The sequence below is a fragment of the Rana temporaria genome, chromosome 3, assembly GCF_905171775.1.
Source record: "Rana temporaria chromosome 3, aRanTem1.1, whole genome shotgun sequence".
NCBI lineage: Eukaryota > Metazoa > Chordata > Amphibia > Anura > Ranidae > Rana > Rana temporaria.
In genome coordinates this window covers 77,278,827-77,297,996 of record NC_053491.1, presented here as the reverse complement: position 1 = coordinate 77,297,996, position 19,170 = coordinate 77,278,827, and the positions used below count along the sequence as shown (strand labels likewise).

Sequence of the window (19,170 nt, the reverse complement as noted above, 5' to 3'; positions counted from 1 at the left end):
TACCATGGGAATATGGTCAAACCTTCTAAAGTATGAAAACTAAAACTACAATTTTGGGATCAGCTGATGGAATTGAGCCAAAAAACTGCATTATTACAAATGTTTTTATAGGGTGATTATAAAAAAGATGGTGACTTTTTTTGGCTAGAAATGTAAAACTTTCAAATGTAATGAAATAATTTTTACTCTTTTATCAGATATGGTTTCACTTAGTCTGAAATTATTTGTAGTGAGTGTATTGCATATTGGATGGCTATTTCAATTAAGTGAGATGTGCTGACCATTTCTGCATTTCAAAACACTTTGTTTTTTCCAAATGAAAGGAAACAACAAAAACTAGACACCAAATTCCTTTGGGACACATTGCGTATACACATAAACATGAGAGCTTGAAAAAAAAAATGTCTTTTACTACTCTTTTTGGCAAATCCTTATGGCTGAAACTCTCTGCTCTTTTTATGTCACATAGCTTTATCAAAGACCAGAATCAAAACTAAAAATAATTGAGTGTAGTGTTTACTATCTGGCATGATAATCTCATACATTGCCAATTCAAGGTTTTACAGCAACATTATGAGAAGTCTCCTGAAATAGACCATTATTTTGTACCATAGAGAATTGATAACTGATGTGCAGTTTCCCTTACCAACTAATCAGACTTTAGCTTTTTGCAGGTAAGTTAAAGTATCTTACCTGCAGCACTTCCTGTTACAAGCTGACAACCCTAAGTCACAATTAGCAGCAGTATTATCAGCCTGCCTTTCAAGCTACTTTAGTTGGCCTTGGGCTCTTTACCTGATAGCTCAACATTCAACTGAAAATGTGTACACAACAGGCTAACAGCACTGCTGCTAATTGAGAAGAAGTGTCTTAAAGTTGTCAACCAAGAAGTGCTGTTACTAGTAGGAACACCAGGTAAGAAACTTTACAACATATTCACAAAAGGTTTTTATAATTGAATTATACCTAATATATTACAGGGCTCTGTAACCTCAAGGATGAGACCAAGCTGGTCTTAAATATTATGTTTGATATTTTATTTTCACTGACTTTTTAGCAGAAATGTATTCTAGCCAGTACAATAATCCAAACGTAGAAAATATTAATACTTTTAAGGGACCATTATATGTGAACATTCTAGCAAAATTTATATTTTATATTTTAATATTCCACGTATGCTTTTCATTCTGTTCAACCGTGTATTAAATATATACAAGTTGACAAAAACTTTCAGAGCTATGAGGTCCTCTGTGATGGAAAGCATGGTATTAGTTCCAGATACTAGGTGGGTGCATCTCTCCTCAAGCCTTGTACACACGACCGAGGAACTCGACGGACGAAACACATAGTTTTCCTCGTCGAGTTCCTTGTTAGGCTGTCGAGGAACTCGACAAGGCAAGTTTCTCCATTCCCGTCGAGGAAATAGAGAACTTGCTCTTTTTTTGGCTCGTCAAGTTTCTCGACAGTTTCCTCGACGAAAATGTACACACGACCGGTTTCCTCTACAAAAAAATATCTCCCAGCAAGTTTCTTGCTGGTTTTTGCTGAGAAACTCGGTCGTGTGTACGAGGCCTCAGACGGTGTAATCCAATAGATACTACAAAAAACAAAGGGACTGGAAAGCGAATGCACCTAGTGCATTACCGAATAAGGTCTTTATTCAATGTAAAAGCAGATAAAAATGGATACTCACAAAGTTGCAACTGTATTTTTTGCAACTGTCTTTGTGCTTAGACATGTTTCCGGGGGCCTCCATGGCAGCATATGTATGCTGCCATTGATAGGCACCAGGAAAGGAAAATTACGGAAAGGTAAGTATTACATTTTCTATTATATTGGCAATGGTTGATTCCTAAAATAACAGCAAAATTGCACAATTTACTGCCAAATTTATGATTATTTGATTAGTATTTCTTGTGGACTTCTGGTCAACACGGAGTCATTGTGACACAATGATTATTTATGACCGAGATATTATCATTTTAAAGGGTTCAAGCATCACAGTACAATTTTCAGTCCTTCCATCTTTTGACTTTTGCAGAATATCTTACAAACTTTGGGCCAGATTCTCAAAAGAGATACGACGGCGTATCTCCAGATACGCCGCCGTATCTCTGAGTCTGGGCGGTCGTATCTATGTGCCTGATTCTTAGAATCAGTTACGCATAGATTTCTATTAGATCTGACCGGCGTAAGTCTCTTACGCCGTCGGATCTTAACTGCATATTTACGCTGGCCGCTAGGGGCGTGTACGCTGATATACGCCTAGAAATATGTAAATCAGCTAAATACGCAAATTCACAAACGTACGCCCGGCCGACGCAGTACAGATACGCCGTTTACGTTAGGCTTTTCCCGGCGTAAAGTTACCCCTGCTATATGGTGGTGTACATGCGGCGTACCAATGTTAAGTATGGACGTCGTTCCCACGTCGAATTTTGAATATTTTACGTCGTTTGCGTAAGTCGTCCGTGAATGGGGCTGGACGTCATTTACGTTCACGTCGAAACCAATACATCCTTGTGGCGTACTTTGGAGCAATGCACACTGGGATATTCCACGGACGGTGCATCGTCAATCACGTCGGGTCACAAATTATTTACATAAAACACGCCCCCCTGTTCCAAATTTGAATTAGGCGGGCTTACGCTGGCCTATTTACGCTACGCCGCCGCAACTTACGGAGCAAGTGCTTTGAGAATACAGCACTTGCCCGTCTAAGTTGCGGAGGCGTAACGTAAATCGGATACGTTACGCCCGCGCAAAGATATGCCGATCTACGAGAATCTGGCCCTTTGGGTTTTAGGTACCTCACTAGAATCATTCTGTCTAAATAAATATTCTAAAATCTCTTCCTTATAATATTTTTTGCAGCTGCAGTTCTCACTTAGAAATGGACCATTTAAATAACTATTACTGTTAAACAGTGCTTTTATTCAGATATTCCCATATTTATGCCTAAATATGTATAATGTGTATTTGGGAAATAGATTCAGCTACAGTTTTTTTTTATTTTAGCAGACATATATTTAGTAAAATTGTGCAATGGGGCAGCATATGCTGTCTTGAGATGCTTCTTGGTATCTCTTCTGTTGACATGAGCAGCATGGTGGCTATGTGTTGAGATTTTGTGCCTTGCAGCTTTGTGTTCTGAGTTCAAGTCTTGTACAAGACATTGTATGGAGTTTATTATTTTTTATGTATGCTTGTTCTGTGTGCTCAAGTTTTTCCCCACATTCTAAACGTTGCGTGTGTCTTCCTTCCAAAACTTTTGTGTAACAATGACGGTGTTATGGACATTAGCTTGCAAGCTCCTTCAAGGGACAGGGACTGTTGTAAACCGTTTTGTGTTGGCACTAGAAATATACATAAATGCATATTAAAATGTATTTTATGTTGGCGCTGCTTAGTTTTTCACATCTATCTTTTGGGATAAATCTTTCCAAGATTGTGGCAATAAATAATGGAAAATATGAAACAAAATAGTTCATTAAATTGTAGTTGTCCTCTTCTACTTCTGTTGTGAGGCATAAAAATTATAATTTAGTTATATGGCCACTCATGTTCATGGATGCTTTTCAAAAGCCAATTGTCTAGGTGACTTATTGCTGTTTTCAGAATTGAGTTAAAGACCCCCTACCCTCCTAAAACACATTGACCATTGAAAATCTAATGCTACTTGAACTTGTCAGTAGTGATTTCTTTACTTTAATTTGATAGATTTTGGACTTTCACGCCAAGTCTTCTGATCTTGCATGTTTCTACTAGAGTGTGGATATGCTGTGGGCTTTGAAAATGTTAAATGTGCCAGCATGACAGGGATTAGAATGGTAAAACATTTGTTAAAAACGATATAATATAAATGTGTGTAGCATTGATTGCAAGTAGAAAATAATCTAGAGACCTGCTTTCATCAATGGCTGCATGTTTTTAGTATAGGCTGACCATTACAATGAGGAGAAAAGCGCCACTTAGTGTAGAATCTTTAAGATCATTTATTTCACATAAAATGGGGCAACTTACATTTTCAATAAGATTATAGGTGCATATGAACTTGTCGGCGTGTAATTGGTACAATGCCTGGGGTCCGCCAGCTGAACGCTGCAATGTAGCAGGGGGAACTGCCGATCGCCCTTTTCTGGATGGCTTCCAAGCAGGGCTCTCCATGGAGTGCAGCGCAGACTGCTGTGCCAGCGCCAACGTCGCCAGAAGGTGGGAATGAACAACGCATTTCAAAGCAAGTGCAATGTGGATCTTGAGCATGTGTGCTCCTTTCTCAAGTTGCTCGGGGATGTGAAAGAGCCTTGGTGATATACAGTGAATATTAATTAAGCAATTAATAAAATGTAATATAAAATCATGTAACTATACAATCTGATTAAAAAACAATGACATAAAAGAAATGACAATAACTGATAAAAGTAAGAGTAAACCGCAATATTATGCAATAATTAATAATGATGATCTATGATCGCTTCATAGGAACTGCATGTACCTGCATGTCAAAACACTTGAAATTAGAATTTTTATCTGAACTCATCAAGCATATATGTATAAAGCCTTTTCAGCAATTTATATGAACTGATCAGAGCAAAAGGACATGGATATATAATAGTAGTAATAAAGTAATAGATACAAGATAAATAAAAACCAATACAGGATGCTGCTAACTGTATTTTTTAAAGTAGTTACAGTGGTGGAAGAAACCATAGTGGATCCCATGAATTTTTAAGACTTAGGCCCCATACACACGAGAGAATTTATCCGCGGATACGGTCCAGCGGACCGTTTCCACGGATAAATCCTCTCAAAGATTTCCGCAGATTTCTATGCGATGGAGTGAAATCCTCTGGCGATGACGTGTCGCGCCGTCGCCGCGATTATGACGCGGCGACCGCGCGACGCTGTCATATAAGGAATTCCACGCATGCGGCAAATCATTACGACGCGTGCGGGGAATCCCTTTGGACGGATGGATCCGGTAAGTCTGTACAGACGAGCGGATCCATCCGTTGGAATGGATTCCAGCAGATGGATTTGTTGTGCATGTCAGCAAATATCCGATCTGCTGGAATCCATCCCAGAGGAGATTTCTCCGCGGAAACAGATCCGCTGGCGTGTACACACCATAGGATCTATCCGCAGAAACCCATTTGCTGGGATTTATCTGCGGATGGATTCTATCGTGTGTATGGGGCCTAAAATATAAAAAGTACCCCTGAAATTAATAAAGATACATTAATGGATCATCATATACTATGCTAAAGTAATTGCAAAATATAAATAGATTCAATTGAATATATGAAAAACTGAATGTCTGTATGTGATATTCTTAAAGTAATAAATTATATAATGGTGTTCATTTCTAGATCTTCGCTCAAACCACTGGGAGACAAAATGTGTATATCCAAAATGTCTCACGTTGACATAACTTGGAAAAACATCCCCCCATGAAAAGTCTCTAGGGATAGCCTCAATAATCCAATCCTGCAATCCTACAGTGAATTTGTTATGGACCTCAAGAAAATGGCATGGTACGTTGTGCTAATCAGAGCCATCTTCTATTAAGCAGAGATGTTCGCCAAAGCGTTGTCTGAGAGGTCTGATGGTACATCGTACATACAACAAATTGCAGGGGCAGGTAAGGCAATAAACTACATAATCAGTAGAACAATTAAAGAAGTTACCTATATTACAGTGAGGGAAAAATGTATTTGATCCCCTGCTGATTTTGTATGTTTTTTCACTGACAAATAAATGATCAGTCTAGAATTTCAATGGTAGGTTTATTTTAACAGTGAGAGACAGAATAACAAAAAAAAATAATCCAAAAAAGCGCATTTCAAAAAATCTACCATTAAAATTATAGATCATTTCTTTGTCAGTGGGCAAACATACAAAATCATCAGGGGATCAAATAATTTTTGCTTCACTGTATATGTCTTTCCTTTGATAGTTAAGTGTGTTTTGCCCATGTTTTATAGAATCGCAGCCTTCTGACAACGATGCATGCCTTTTATTGGGATCAAACACAGCACATTTTTTTTAGATTTGGTTGTCTGTAATTTGCTGGGTGCTGCTTTCTTTTTTGAGTATAGGGGCCTTTCTGTAGGTGATTTTAGTTTTATCCAAGATAACGGGTTTAAGATGATGATCTTGGAGCAGGCTATCCCATTGTTTATTTAGGATCATGGTACCTAGGTATAATCCTGACTGGTTGATTGTTTTCTTAAAGATACTACACTAAGGCCGAAGTTCATTTTCATCGGACCAAACCGACCGTGTGTATAGGCTATCGGTCTGGTTTCCTTCAGTCCAAAATTTCTAAACATGCTTCAAAACCGAACCGATGGACCGCTGCCCCATCGGACCAAACCGATGGTTAGTACAGAAAAGCATCAGTTCAAAACCCGCGCATGCTCAGAATCAAGTCGACGCATGCTTGGAAGCATTGAACTTCGTTTTATTCTGCACGTCGTGTGTTTGACGTCACCGTGTTCTGACCCAATCGGATTTTGGACTGATGGTGTGTACACATATCAGGCCATATGGCCACTTCAGAGGTGAACCGATGAAAACGGTCTGACGGGCCAGTCTCATCGGTTTGGTCCGACCGTGTGTACGGGGCCTTAGAGGTGCTTTTCTGTTCTTTCTGTCCTTTTGGCAAACAAAGTCAGTTTATACTCACCAAAGAACCTGCCTTAAAGTGGTTGTAAACCCTTGTAACAAAAAGAAAAAACCTGCAATACAAAGGCATAATAAGCTAGTATGTATTGCATACTAGCTCATTTTGAATTACTTACCTTAGATCGAAGCTCCTTCAGCAGTCCTTGCACCCTCCTCCGGCCGGTGACATCGCTCCCGGGGGTTAATTCCAGGTATCGTGGCTCCGGTGCTGTTATTGGCCAAAGGTGCGATGACGTCACTCCCATGCATGCGCACGGGAGCCGCCAGTTACGGCACACTGACTGAAGCAACAGCACATACGTGCCATTGCTTCAGTTAGCTTTAGTGTGCATGTGCCGAGGACATCGGCACATGCAGAGGACAGGGGATATATCCTAAACCGTGCAGGTTTAGGAGATATCCTGGGGAGCCACAGGTAAGTCTTATTACAGGCTTACCTGTAACATAAAGTGGTTGTAAAGGGTTTACAACCACTTTAAGTGAACTTTTTCCTCATACCCTTGCTTGTGCAGACAGCCCCCATGGACTCTTTCGTTTGCCAATGGACTTCATGGACTGTCTAATAGACTCTTTTAAACAACCTGTTGTACCTTCTAGGTGTCTGCACTTCCTCTTATTTATTACTGACCATTACAATCAACAACTTATTATTGTACAGGATTTTTATAGTGCCAACAGTTTGCGCAGAGCTTTTCAAAAAGGGAGACAGCACAGTTGCAATGCAACTCAGAACAAGTGGATTCGGAGAACCCTGCTTATGAGACCTTACAATCTAAAGGGATAGGGAAGTGAAAGAAAAGCTAGTAGCTGTGGGGGGTAACAATTGGAGTATAAGTAAACAGTCAGCTGAATGCTGTTTACTACTAATGTATTTATTGCTTCTTGCACCCAGGAAGGTGTGAATTACCATTAATGACTTGGGTAGCATTGTAATCTTCCTTTGAGTCTCCAGCCATAGGTTTTGCCATATAAGAGATGGTTTTGAGGTGGAAACAGGTACTTACAGTATACAAAGTTTGATTTGAGGCTTCTGGAAAGGTACATAACAGGTTAGATTTACTAAAACTAGAGCCTGCAAAATCTGGTGCAGCTCCAGGTTTATTGTCAAAGCAGCTAAATTGAACAAGCTAAAGTTAGAAGCTGATTGGCTATCATGCACAGCTGCACCAGATTCTGAGTGCTCCAGTTTTAGTAATTTTTCCCCAACCTCAAATCGTTGAAACCCTTACGCCTGGTGCACGCAACGTTTTTTTTTTTTTTAGGGAAAAAAAACGAACAAGTCCGGTCAGATCTGCTGTATTAACATTTTGAAGTTAGTAAAGCGATATTCCCTGCTGAGCTGTTGTGTTCTGACAGGAGGATGGGCCCCCTCAAGGGTGAGAGCGCTGGTCATAGGTCAGCTGTCTGTTGTCGGCTGATTTTTATTGAACTTGCAATGTTTCTCGACATTTGACCCTGTATACGAAACTTTAGGCTGGACTTACACTTCTGCACTATCATTTTGAATTACTTACCTTAGATCAAAGCTTCCACAGCAGTCCTCGCACCCTCCTCTGGCCAGTGACATTGCTCCCGATGCTGTTATTAGCCAAAGCCGCAATGACGTCACTCCCGCAAGTGACAGTGTGTGACAGTGTGTGCAGAAAGAGGAACTCCTGCCCGCTGTCACGGGGGAATATGCTGGGCAAAGTGGGGTGCTTAAGAGTAACATGTTGCTTAATACAGGTGTAGGGGCAAACTAAGGGCCAGATTCATAAAAGAGATACGAAGGCGTATCTCCTGATACGCCATCGTTTCTCTGAGATACGACTGTCGTATCTATGCGCCTGATTCATAGTAAGTGACTTACACCGTCGGATCTTAGGCTGCAATTCTAGGCCGGCCGCTAGGTGGCGATTCCATTGCGGTCGGCATAGAATATGCAAATGACTAGTTACGCCGATTTACGAACGTACGCTTTGCCCGTCGCTGTAAATTTACGTAGTTTCCGTAGAGATACGCGGCGTAAAGATAAACCTGCCCTCTAGGTGGTCTAGCCAATGTTAAGTATGGCCGTCGTTCCTGTGTCGAAATTTGAAATTTCACGTGGTTTGCGTAAGTCGTCCGTGAATGGCGCTGGACGCCATTTACGTTAACGTCGAAACCAATGACGTCCTTGCGACGTCATTTAGCACAATGCACGTCGGGAAATTTTAGGGATGGAGCATGCGCAGTACGTTCGGCGCGGGAACGCGCCTTATTTAAATGGTCTCGGCCCCATTTGAATTAGGCGATTTACACTACGCCGCCGCAACTTTACAGGCAAGTGCTTTGTGAATCAAGCACTTGCCCATAAAACTTGCAGCGGTGTAACGTAAATGTAATCCGTTACGCAGCCACAGAGTATGCCGATTCTACCTGAATCTGGCCCCAATTCTTTAAGAGCTTGTGTTGCAGTCTCTAAAAAGGGATACATTATGTATCACTTTTTAGAGGGTGGTAGAGCAGCCTCCTGAATGGCTGTTTTTATTTTGTTATTTTTTTTCTGCTGAATAAACTGTCCATACATGTGGTAGTGCTACTATTGCTAAATTACAAATCCACAGCTGGTATGTTAACAAACAGCAGATGGCCTGTGACATTTTGCTATGGTAGCCCTTCTGCCACAAAATGACAGGTCCTTGGTTGACTTCTGTATGTAAACGACCCTGCAGAGATGTTTGAAAAAATATGCTCTTGACCATGCTCATTTGGTCAGTCATGTCACCCAGGATCCCCATTGGCCTGTTCACATACAGAAGCTGGCCACAGATTCATCATTTGCAGTGGGGCACCATTACCAGCTAGCAGGTCAACAGCGAGTCAACATCGTTTGGCAACCCTCATGGTGACTGATGTGGATCTACATCACTGGATGACCAGATTGAAGTTGTATTTATATTGTGGGACATTGGTTATTTTTTCAAGGGGTGCTTCTTTTCTATATCTTTTTTTATTGTTTTTTTAAAGAAAAAAAAGCAGAAACAGTAAGGCCGCGTACACACGATCAGTCCATCCGATGAGAACAGTCTGAAGGACCGTTGTCATCGGTTAACCGATGAAAATGACTGATGGTCTGATGTGCCTACACACTATAGGTTAAAAATCTGATTGTTTTAGAACGCGGTGACGTAAAACACTATGACGTGCTGAAAAAAACGAAGTTCAATGCTTCCAAGCATGCGTCGACTTGATTCTGAGCATGCGTGGATTTTTAACCGATGCTTTTGCATACTAACCATCGGTTTTGACCTATCAGTTAGACGTCAATCAGTTCAATTTTAAAGCAAGTTCTAATTTTTTTGACCAAAGGTTAACTGACCGATGGGGCCCACACACGATCGGTTTGGACGATGAAAAGGTCCTTCAGTCCGTTTTCATCGGTTTTGACCGATCGTGTGTACGCGGCTCTACAGTAAAAAGAGGAAACATGTCCTTATAAATCACATCATACAAATAGCAATTACATGGGAAGAAACCTGAAGCAATAGAACCCTGCATATATAGATCAAGAAGAGAATTGTAATATGCGGAGGTCTATTAAGTAACACATACAATAAAATACTCTGCCTCCATAGAGGGAACAAGGTAAAAGGCCAAAAAAATATTATTTGTTGGCATCAGGTAGGACATCTTTAGGGTGGGGAGAGGGAAGAGGGGAGGCTGGTATGGTATCCTTAGGTAATTTCAGTCTGCCGAGAGAGTTAGTAAGGTTTGCCTAAGAAGATGGATTTTCGAGCTTGAAAGAGAATGTTCCATGAATATCTTCAAACGACTGAGGAAACGTTTGGTAGGTCCAAAATTCTGGGTATCTTGTTTTTCAATGTATAGAATATATTTCAGCTCCTTTTTAACTTGCAATAATTGAGGGAGTGGAAGATGATGTTCAATCTTTCAGGATAGTCTGACGTGCCATCATCTATATCATTTTTAAAATTGTTTCTTGTAAATGAGTAAGAGGATGTGCAATGTATCCCATACATTCACATAGGAGGTTCTGGTCATTTACTTTTAGATTAGAGAAGCATGACATGGTTTTCTCACCCCTCCTCCAATCTAATTTATTCACAGAGTGCCTTGTATTCAGTGAAAAGATTGCAAGCAATTTTGTAAATGGATGAGGTGGTGAGTGTGACCCACTATCATAACTGTACTAGAGCTGGAACTATACGTCCGAGTGGCCTAAGCTCACAGCTGATGTTAGTATCCAGTAGAATAAAACTAACATTTTTAGTATCACCTGGTGGCATCCAGACATTTTTTTTCCCCTATAGATCACCTTTAACACTGGGTACTTGGCAATGAAACAAATTAATATGCAGAGCGGGAGAATTTTTTGTTGTCAGAAACAGTTACACATATGAATATAATATTTTATATTTTATACTGTATATATCTCGGCTTTAATCTCCCTTGTTTCATTGTTTAATTATACATTCCCTAAAGCATTGTCAGCAAGCGCCGATTCATAATGTGTTACAAATATATTACTTCCTGTAGTTTTAATTACTAAACTGACAAAAAAAGAAGAAGAAAATAATGGAAACACAAAAATCTGTCATAGATCCTAATTAATATTCTGATTAAATAACTTGGATCTTGATTATGTGGCTTTACACATTATTTGTTCAGTCTATGGGAGAGCAGTTTTATTTTTTATGTTTTACAGCATCCTTTTCCCATTGCAAAAATAAACTGTGTGCTCTATTAGGATGTGTTAAGGATCAGATTTCCATCATAAGGAGTACAGCAGACCAGATGCATACATAATGACTGTTTGCAGATTCTGTTGGTTTGAAAAGTGGACATTTTTTGTAACCTTTCTTTCTCATGATTTACATGAAAGTAAGTTAACATTCTAAAACCATCATGCGGCGTACAATTTCTGACGTAATTTTGGCTCAAATTTGTGTTGCATTCACACGGTCACACAAATATTGTTGGAAATTCCAAACGTCAAGAACGTGGTGACGTACAACACTACGACAAGCCAAAAAAATGAAGTTCAATGATTCCGAGCATGCGTAGAATTTTTGTGTGTCTGAATTGCATACAGACTTTTGCTGTCGGAAAAATTGAGAACCAGCTCTAAAATTTTTCTTGTCGGAAATTCCAATGGAGCCTACTCACATTCGTAATATCCGACCAAAAACTCACATCGACAACATTTGTTGTTGGAAGTTCTGACCGTGTGTGCATGGCATAAGAGTACATATTTATTAATGTTAGTGGGGTGCTAGAAAACGTGTACACTATGGCTATATAACTTTATTTAGGCAGCAGCAGTCATGTGACTGTGATATAACCCGGTTTTGTCTCAAAACGTAAAGTAGGAATTTGGCCTTCCATAAAACAATATATACTACTCTACAGAATTCCAGGTATGGCTTGGACCAATTTGAGTATGGATATACCATACTAGTGGAAAATCCTCTAGAAACTAGAAATCACTGTAATAGACACCGGCACGTCAATGATATCCATTATCCACTGACTTTAAGGTCTCGTGCCGAGCAGATGCCCTGCTGCATTATGAACACAGGAGGTTGGCTGCTTGGTATGGAAACCATTTAGGCAATGCTTTGAATGTTCTCAATGAATGCAAAGCATTCCCTGGATGAGGCTGTGTTCACAATGCTGCAGGGCAGCCGCTCAGCACTGGACTCGGATACTAGTGGAGATGGCCACCAAGAAAACTTCACCTCAACACATTTAGACACAGATGGTGTGATCAAAAGGATCACGTCATTCATAGAGAAAATCTTTAAGGAGGTGGTGGTTCCTGGATGGAATGATCATGGTTGCAGCTATTTCATGGATGTTTTGAATTCTAGAATCCAGAAAAGCAGAGATTGGCGTGCAGCTCTCATTCATCTTTTATATGGATTTGGTAATTGTTTATCCTGTCAGACAGGTGCCTCTAGTTGTACTTAAATATAATGTGTTTCCTTATTTGCACGCCAAATTGAGTGCACTGAAACATTTTTTATGAAAATAAAATGTCCATATCTTAATTGTTTATTGAAATTGTCTAACAACATCCAATTTCTGTTCTATTCACAAAAAAATAATTTGTTATGTTTCATTATCTTTTATTACTCTGTATTATTTGACCACGGGACATTGTCTAACAATTTACTAAATATGAATGTCACAGAAAATAAAAGAAAAACGACGCTGCTAAAATTCAGTTTTTGTGGACATGGCTTATCATTTTGGATTCACTTATTACTTTTGTCTTGTTTTACATAAAAATGTCATAATTCTTGCTCTCATCCATCTGGATGGCAGAGGTGGCATAAGTTATATCAGTAGTTTCCTGGTTTTAGTCATCTAATTGCAACACAGTTTTAGTAAGGCCTCGTACACACGACCGAGTTTCTCGGCAAAAACCAGCAAGAAACTTGCTGGGAGATATTTTTTTGCAGAGGAAACCAGTCGTGTGTACATTTTCGTTGAGGAAACTGTCGAGAAACTCGACAAGCCAAAAAGAGAGCATGTTCTCTATTTCCTTGATGGGAATGGAGAAAATTGGCTTGTCGAGTTCCTCAACAGCCTGACAAGGAACTCGACGAGGAAAACGATGTGTTTCGCCCATCGAGTTCCTCGGTCGTGTGTGTGTGCGAGGCTTAAGTGTTAATGGTGTATGGTGATGTACACAAGCATTTCCAGCCTTATTTTATGCCCTGTACACACGATCGAAATTTCTGACTGACTTTTTCCATTGGAAATTCCGACCATGTGTATGCCCCATCAGACTTTTTTCCGAGGAATTCCATCAGAGTTTAGATAGAGAACGTGTTCTCTCTTACTCCGATGTAATTCCGATGTTAGTTTGGCCGGGCAAAAGCCTGATCCTGTGTACGGGGCATAATAGTAGACATTTCTACTAGGAAGAATGATCCTTTTACTCTTCACTGCATGAAATATTGTACATAATGGGAGGGGTGGTTTTAGGCATTGATGTGTTCAGGGAGGGGTAGACCAAATACACGTCTACAAGGTTTGGTGATACATAACGGGCTTTAATCACTTTAAAGTTAGTGAAAATAATGTGAACCCATCCTCAGACAGGAATTTGCTGTGTTGAATGATTTTAACTGAGCATATCGTGTAAATGCAGAACAAAAGTGTGTTTACTTAGGACAAGTAGAAAAGACTAACAAATGAGTCTGGCCTTGTGACCTTTGTTTAACTTTTGCTTTTTATACAGATAATGATTTGTTGCAGGTTTTTACAGATGCCTACTTTTTAACAACAAATAAATGCGAGTACAAGAGCTATGATGTGTCATTCAATCAATTATACACGGTTCACATCAGATGACAGGAGAGCATTCTAACCCATCTAAAATAATCCACTTATATTCAAACTTAATAATTTGTACAAAAAGCATGAGTAACATTTTCTTAACTGCTTGCCGACCAGCCGCCGCAGTTTTACGGCGGCAGGTCGGCTCGGCTGCGCAAAATCACAATATTACATGATTTTGCATTTCAGCCACTAGGGGCGCGCGCATGCCCGACGGGCGCGATCACTGCTGGGCACCCTCGATCGCTCGTTACAGAGCATGAACCGGGAGCTGTGTGTGTAAACACACAGCTCCCGGTCATTTCAGGGGGAGAAATGACTGTTCGGCTGTTCATACAATGTATGAACAGTGATCTGTCATTTCCTCCAGTCAGTCCCACCCCCCTTCAGTTAGAACTAGGGAACATAATTAACCCCTTCCTCGCCCCCTAGTGTTAACCCCTTCCCTGCCAGTGACATTTTTACAGTAATCAATGCCTTTTTATAGCATTGATCGCTATAAAAATGGCAATGGTCCCAAAAATGTGTCAAAAGTGTCCGAAGTGTCTGCAATAAGGTCGCAGTACCGATACAAATTGATGATCGCCGCCATTACTAGTAAAAAAAATGCCATAAAACTATCCCCTATTTTTTAGACGCTATAACTTTTGCGCAAACCAATCAATAAATGCTTATTGCAATTTTTTTACGAAAAATATGTAGAAGAATATGTATCGGCCTAAACTGAGGAAAAAAATAGTTTTTTATATATTTTTGGGGGATATTTATTATAGCAAAAAGTAAAAAATATTATTATTTTTTTCAAAATTGTCGCTCTATTTTTGTTTATAGCGCAGAAAATAAAAACCGCAGAGGTGATCAAATACCACCAAAAGAAAGCTCTATTTGTGGGAAAAAAAGGACGCCAATTTAGTTTGGGAGCCACGTCGCACCCCCGCGCAATTGTCACTTAAAGCGACGCAGTGCCGAATCGCAAAAAGTGGCCCGGTCATTGACCAGCAAAATGGTCCGGGGCTGAAGTGGTTAAAGCAATATTAAACCTAAAATAAATTACTTGCAGTGTACTAGTCCTAAAATGTGGTGGATGCATTTGTCTTCTTTTTTATTCCTTTATTTTCAACTGGTGATTATTTCCTGTCTTACAATGTTTCCATTCCACTAGAAAAGCAATAGAGACACTGTTGGACAGCAGCATTGGCAGTCCAGGGAGAGGGTAGTGTTAAGCCTCGTACACACGATCGTATTTTCCGATGGGAATTGTGTGTTGACAGCCTGTTGGTGGAAAATCCGACTGTTTGTATGCTCCATCGGACAATTGTTGTCAGATTTTCCTCAGACAAATAATGGATGGCAGGCTTTAAAATTTTCCATGGACAATGGTCTGTTGTCAGATTTTCCGATCATGTGTACACAAGTCCATTGGACAAAAGTCCAAAGTACAAACACGCATGCTCAGAAGCAATGCTCACCAAACACAACATTAGCAGAAGGTGCCCAAAGGGTGGCACCAAAGAGATGAAAAAGCACGTAGTGCGTAACTACGTTTGTGTTTATTGGCCAAAAATTGTGTGCTGTTTGTATGCAAGACAAGTTCCTGGCCAACGCCCTTCAGACAAAAGTCTGAGGCTTTGTCTGCGGAAAATCCAATCGTGTGTACGAGGCTTTAGACTAGCAGATTTCAATGGGCTTGGATAACAAATTAAAGCCAAGTTCCAGCTAACACTTTTTAAGAAGTTTCAGCATCATTGTTTCCCCCTTTGGGATAAAGATTTTACATAAATAAAAGCTGACCATGGTTAGCACTCTTCATAGTGTTACATGGTTTGTCTCAACTCTCTTACTGCCACTTTTGCTGGACAGCTTGGTCTGTTAAAAGAAATTGAAAAATAACTGAATTTACGGCCTGGTGAAAATAAATAAAAGGGAATGGAAAAAGGAATAAAAAATGCTGCCACCACATCTACTGTAAGGATTGGTAAGATGAAATATATAAATGTTGTTTTGAATTTAATACTGAATAATACTGATTTAATGTTCCATTCAGTTAATTTAATGCTTTCTAGTTTAAATTTAGAAAATGTGGGGTTTGCACTCCCTTTTGGCATTACCTTATATTTGCGTTTTTTTTTAAATACATTCACCCAAGGTGAATTTTTCTGGCTACGCCCCTTTGGAAATTAAATGTGCGTATTTTTCATGTTTTGTGAATATGATTAAAGCGGGGGTTCACCCTAAAAAAAACATTTCTAACATTGCATGGAGTCGACCTATGAGTCCGACACTATGCTGTTGTTTTTTTTTTTGGCGTACATACCATTTTAGGGCTATTTTCACCCCCGGCTTTCCCGCGGGAGTGGGCGTTCCTAATCACAGGCTGTGATTGACGTGCTTCTGACCGGCGCATACTGCGCATCACCGAAAGAAGCCGAACATTGGTGCGGCTCTATAAGGCGCCTGCACACCGACGTTCGGCTTCTTTCGGCAACTCGTGACGCGCAGTATGCGCCGGTCAGAAGCACGTCAATCACAGCCTGTGATTAGGAACGCCCACTCCCGCGGGGAAGCCGGGGGTTAAAATAGCCCTAAAATGGTATGTACGCCAAAAAAAATTTAAAAAAACAACAGCATAGTGTCGGTCTCATAGGTCGGCTCCATGCAATGTTAGAATTTTTTTTAGGGTGAACCCCCGCTTTAAACTCAATCCAACTGTTTCCTGTTCCTTACATCTGTTATAAAGCAGTCATTAGGTCCTTGGAATGTTGGAGGTGCACAGGAAGATTTGTTAGCCTGTTGAAAACTCCCACAAGTGGACCCACTCTGTACCACATATGATCCTTTGTCAGCATGAGAATAGAATATAAAAGAGCCAACACATTTCAGGGCTTTTTATTATTGCATGTCACTGAAACATGATATGAAGAACGCCTCTTTTGGGGCTCCTATGTTGAGGGATGAGGCCCAGTAATCAGGCTCTATGTAACTACCAACCAAATGAGAAGTAAATTGAATGCAACCATTCTCCTTTCAGCATGAGGAGGGGACTGAAATGTGTGCCATCATTCAGTTGAATTATATAAGGATGGACAGCTATATTTTTGTATGCCATTGTACCTTAAACATCTGCTTGTCTATTGTATGAGTGAAAGGCAGTTTATTATTTAGAAAAAAATTATGTGATAGCAAATGGAATTTTTTTGTCAATGAATGATATGATCTATTTGGACAGTTTGAGTGGTAAAGAAACCAATGGGCACTGATAGGCATCACTGAGAGGTGGCACTGATGGGTGGCACTGAAGGGCATTGATGGGTGGCACTAATAGGTGACATTGTTAGGTGACACTGAAGTGATGGGCACTGATGGGTACTGATAGGAGGCAATGATGGGCACTGGTAGGTTACACTGATAGGCAGCACTTCTAGGTGGCACTAATGAGGCACTGATTGGCACCACTGGTGGGCATTGATAGGTGACACTTGTTGGCATTGATTGGTGGCACTCATGGGCATTGGTAGGGAGCACTGTGGGCACTAACAGATGCACTGGCAGGCGGTAATGATGGTCACAGATGAGGCATCAGACATATATTTTTAATGTGCCTGCTTTCAAATAATAGAGCGTTATGCATTACAAACACCAGCCAGTGTTTTCTCATAATTTGACCTACCGTATGTTAATTATGGTTCCCTTGCAGTCCAGGAGGGACAGAGTACTCCAGTATCTGTAATAAGGTAAAGTGCTCTTCTAATATCATAGCAAATAACCACACTGATGAGCACATTTTAGATCCAAATAGGACAAACATAAGTGCTTATAATTAGAGGATTCCTGTTTATGTACTGCAGTGATAATGATATTACATGACAAACAACAAACTACATCAGGGTTTCTGTTTTATGTTAAACCAGCAGCTGAATGGCAGTAGTGGAGTGAAGGAAAGGCAATATGTGTTGCTGGTGGGAAAAATACTAAAAAAAACCTGGACAAAATACAGATTTGCTTTACGAATGTAAAACTCTAATAAAAATAAGTCAAATCTGTACATTGTTTTACTATGTATGGTGTTTATAACTAAACAGTTCCAGTTGCAACACTAAATGTAATTTTGTACAGTACAGAAGGACTACTAAAGTAAAAGTGTGCAAACCCCATTAGTCTACCTTTCAAGTGTTTGAAACAAAGAAGCAATAGCACAGGTCTAGAAATACATTAAAGTGAGTTTAGTAACCCATCACAAGACAGTGTTTTGGTCCAAGATCTCCTTTATTGAGCAATGACTGAATGAATGAGCTTGCCTAAAATGATTCTGGGATTTGTTCTGTCACTTTTTTCATTGCCAAAAAATCTAAAATATGGAGTCATATAAAATATAAATATATTATAAACCATGATGTAGTTATTGAAACATCCTGTGAATGCTACATTTGAATATGGATTTTACCAGGTGCGTCTGTAAAGAAAAGGTATAGTACCTGCCAAGCAAGTTACATCTGTGGGATATGTGCTCAGCCTTTTTTCCCACTACATCATTTCATTTCCACAACAAAATCTAAGTGAAAATGTATCGTTTTCTTCTCATGAAAAATAAGTAAGTAGTACCCCCTAAAAGACTATATTTTGTAATCTGTTGTGTAAGGGAAACCTGGACGGCATCCATAGCGTAGATTTAGGAAAAGCAGCTCTTGGCTTTGCGTTGCCCATGTAATAGAGTGACAGATTGCTGCCAAGTTCCACCAAATCTAACTGTACTTTAACTTCATCTTTGCCTTATACAACCCCTTGTTCAATTGTTTTTTGATTCTGTGCGCTTACTCACTTTCTCACTTTTTGGTCTATAAAGTGAAAACTAATATAAATAACTTTGACTAAAAACTTTATGCAGGTTTCAGTTGATCTCTGTAGTCACTAGAAAAAAAAGTTGCTCCTAATTACCTGTATGCACTAAACAGGAGCCAGGGGTCTGTTTTTTGGTGGTAGTGCTACTGCCACAAAATTACAAACTTTGCGTCTCATCATTGCATTCAAACATCAGTCAGGTGCTCTACTATGGCCAGATTGTTTGCCCATTTGCTGAACAGCAAACAGGCTGAATTTGGTTCAACCAAAAACAAAAGCTCATCTGTTACGTTACATAAGCATTGTCTGTTGAATAGT

The 19,170-nt window shown here is 39.9% G+C and overlaps 1 protein-coding gene across 1 annotated transcript in view; it reads left to right on the top strand.

Annotated features, from left to right (window-relative positions):
* THSD4 (thrombospondin type 1 domain containing 4) overlaps positions 1-19,170 on the top strand; it is an 894,854-nt gene that overhangs the window by 605,597 nt on the left and 270,087 nt on the right. The gene's annotated exons all lie outside the window — the stretch shown is intronic.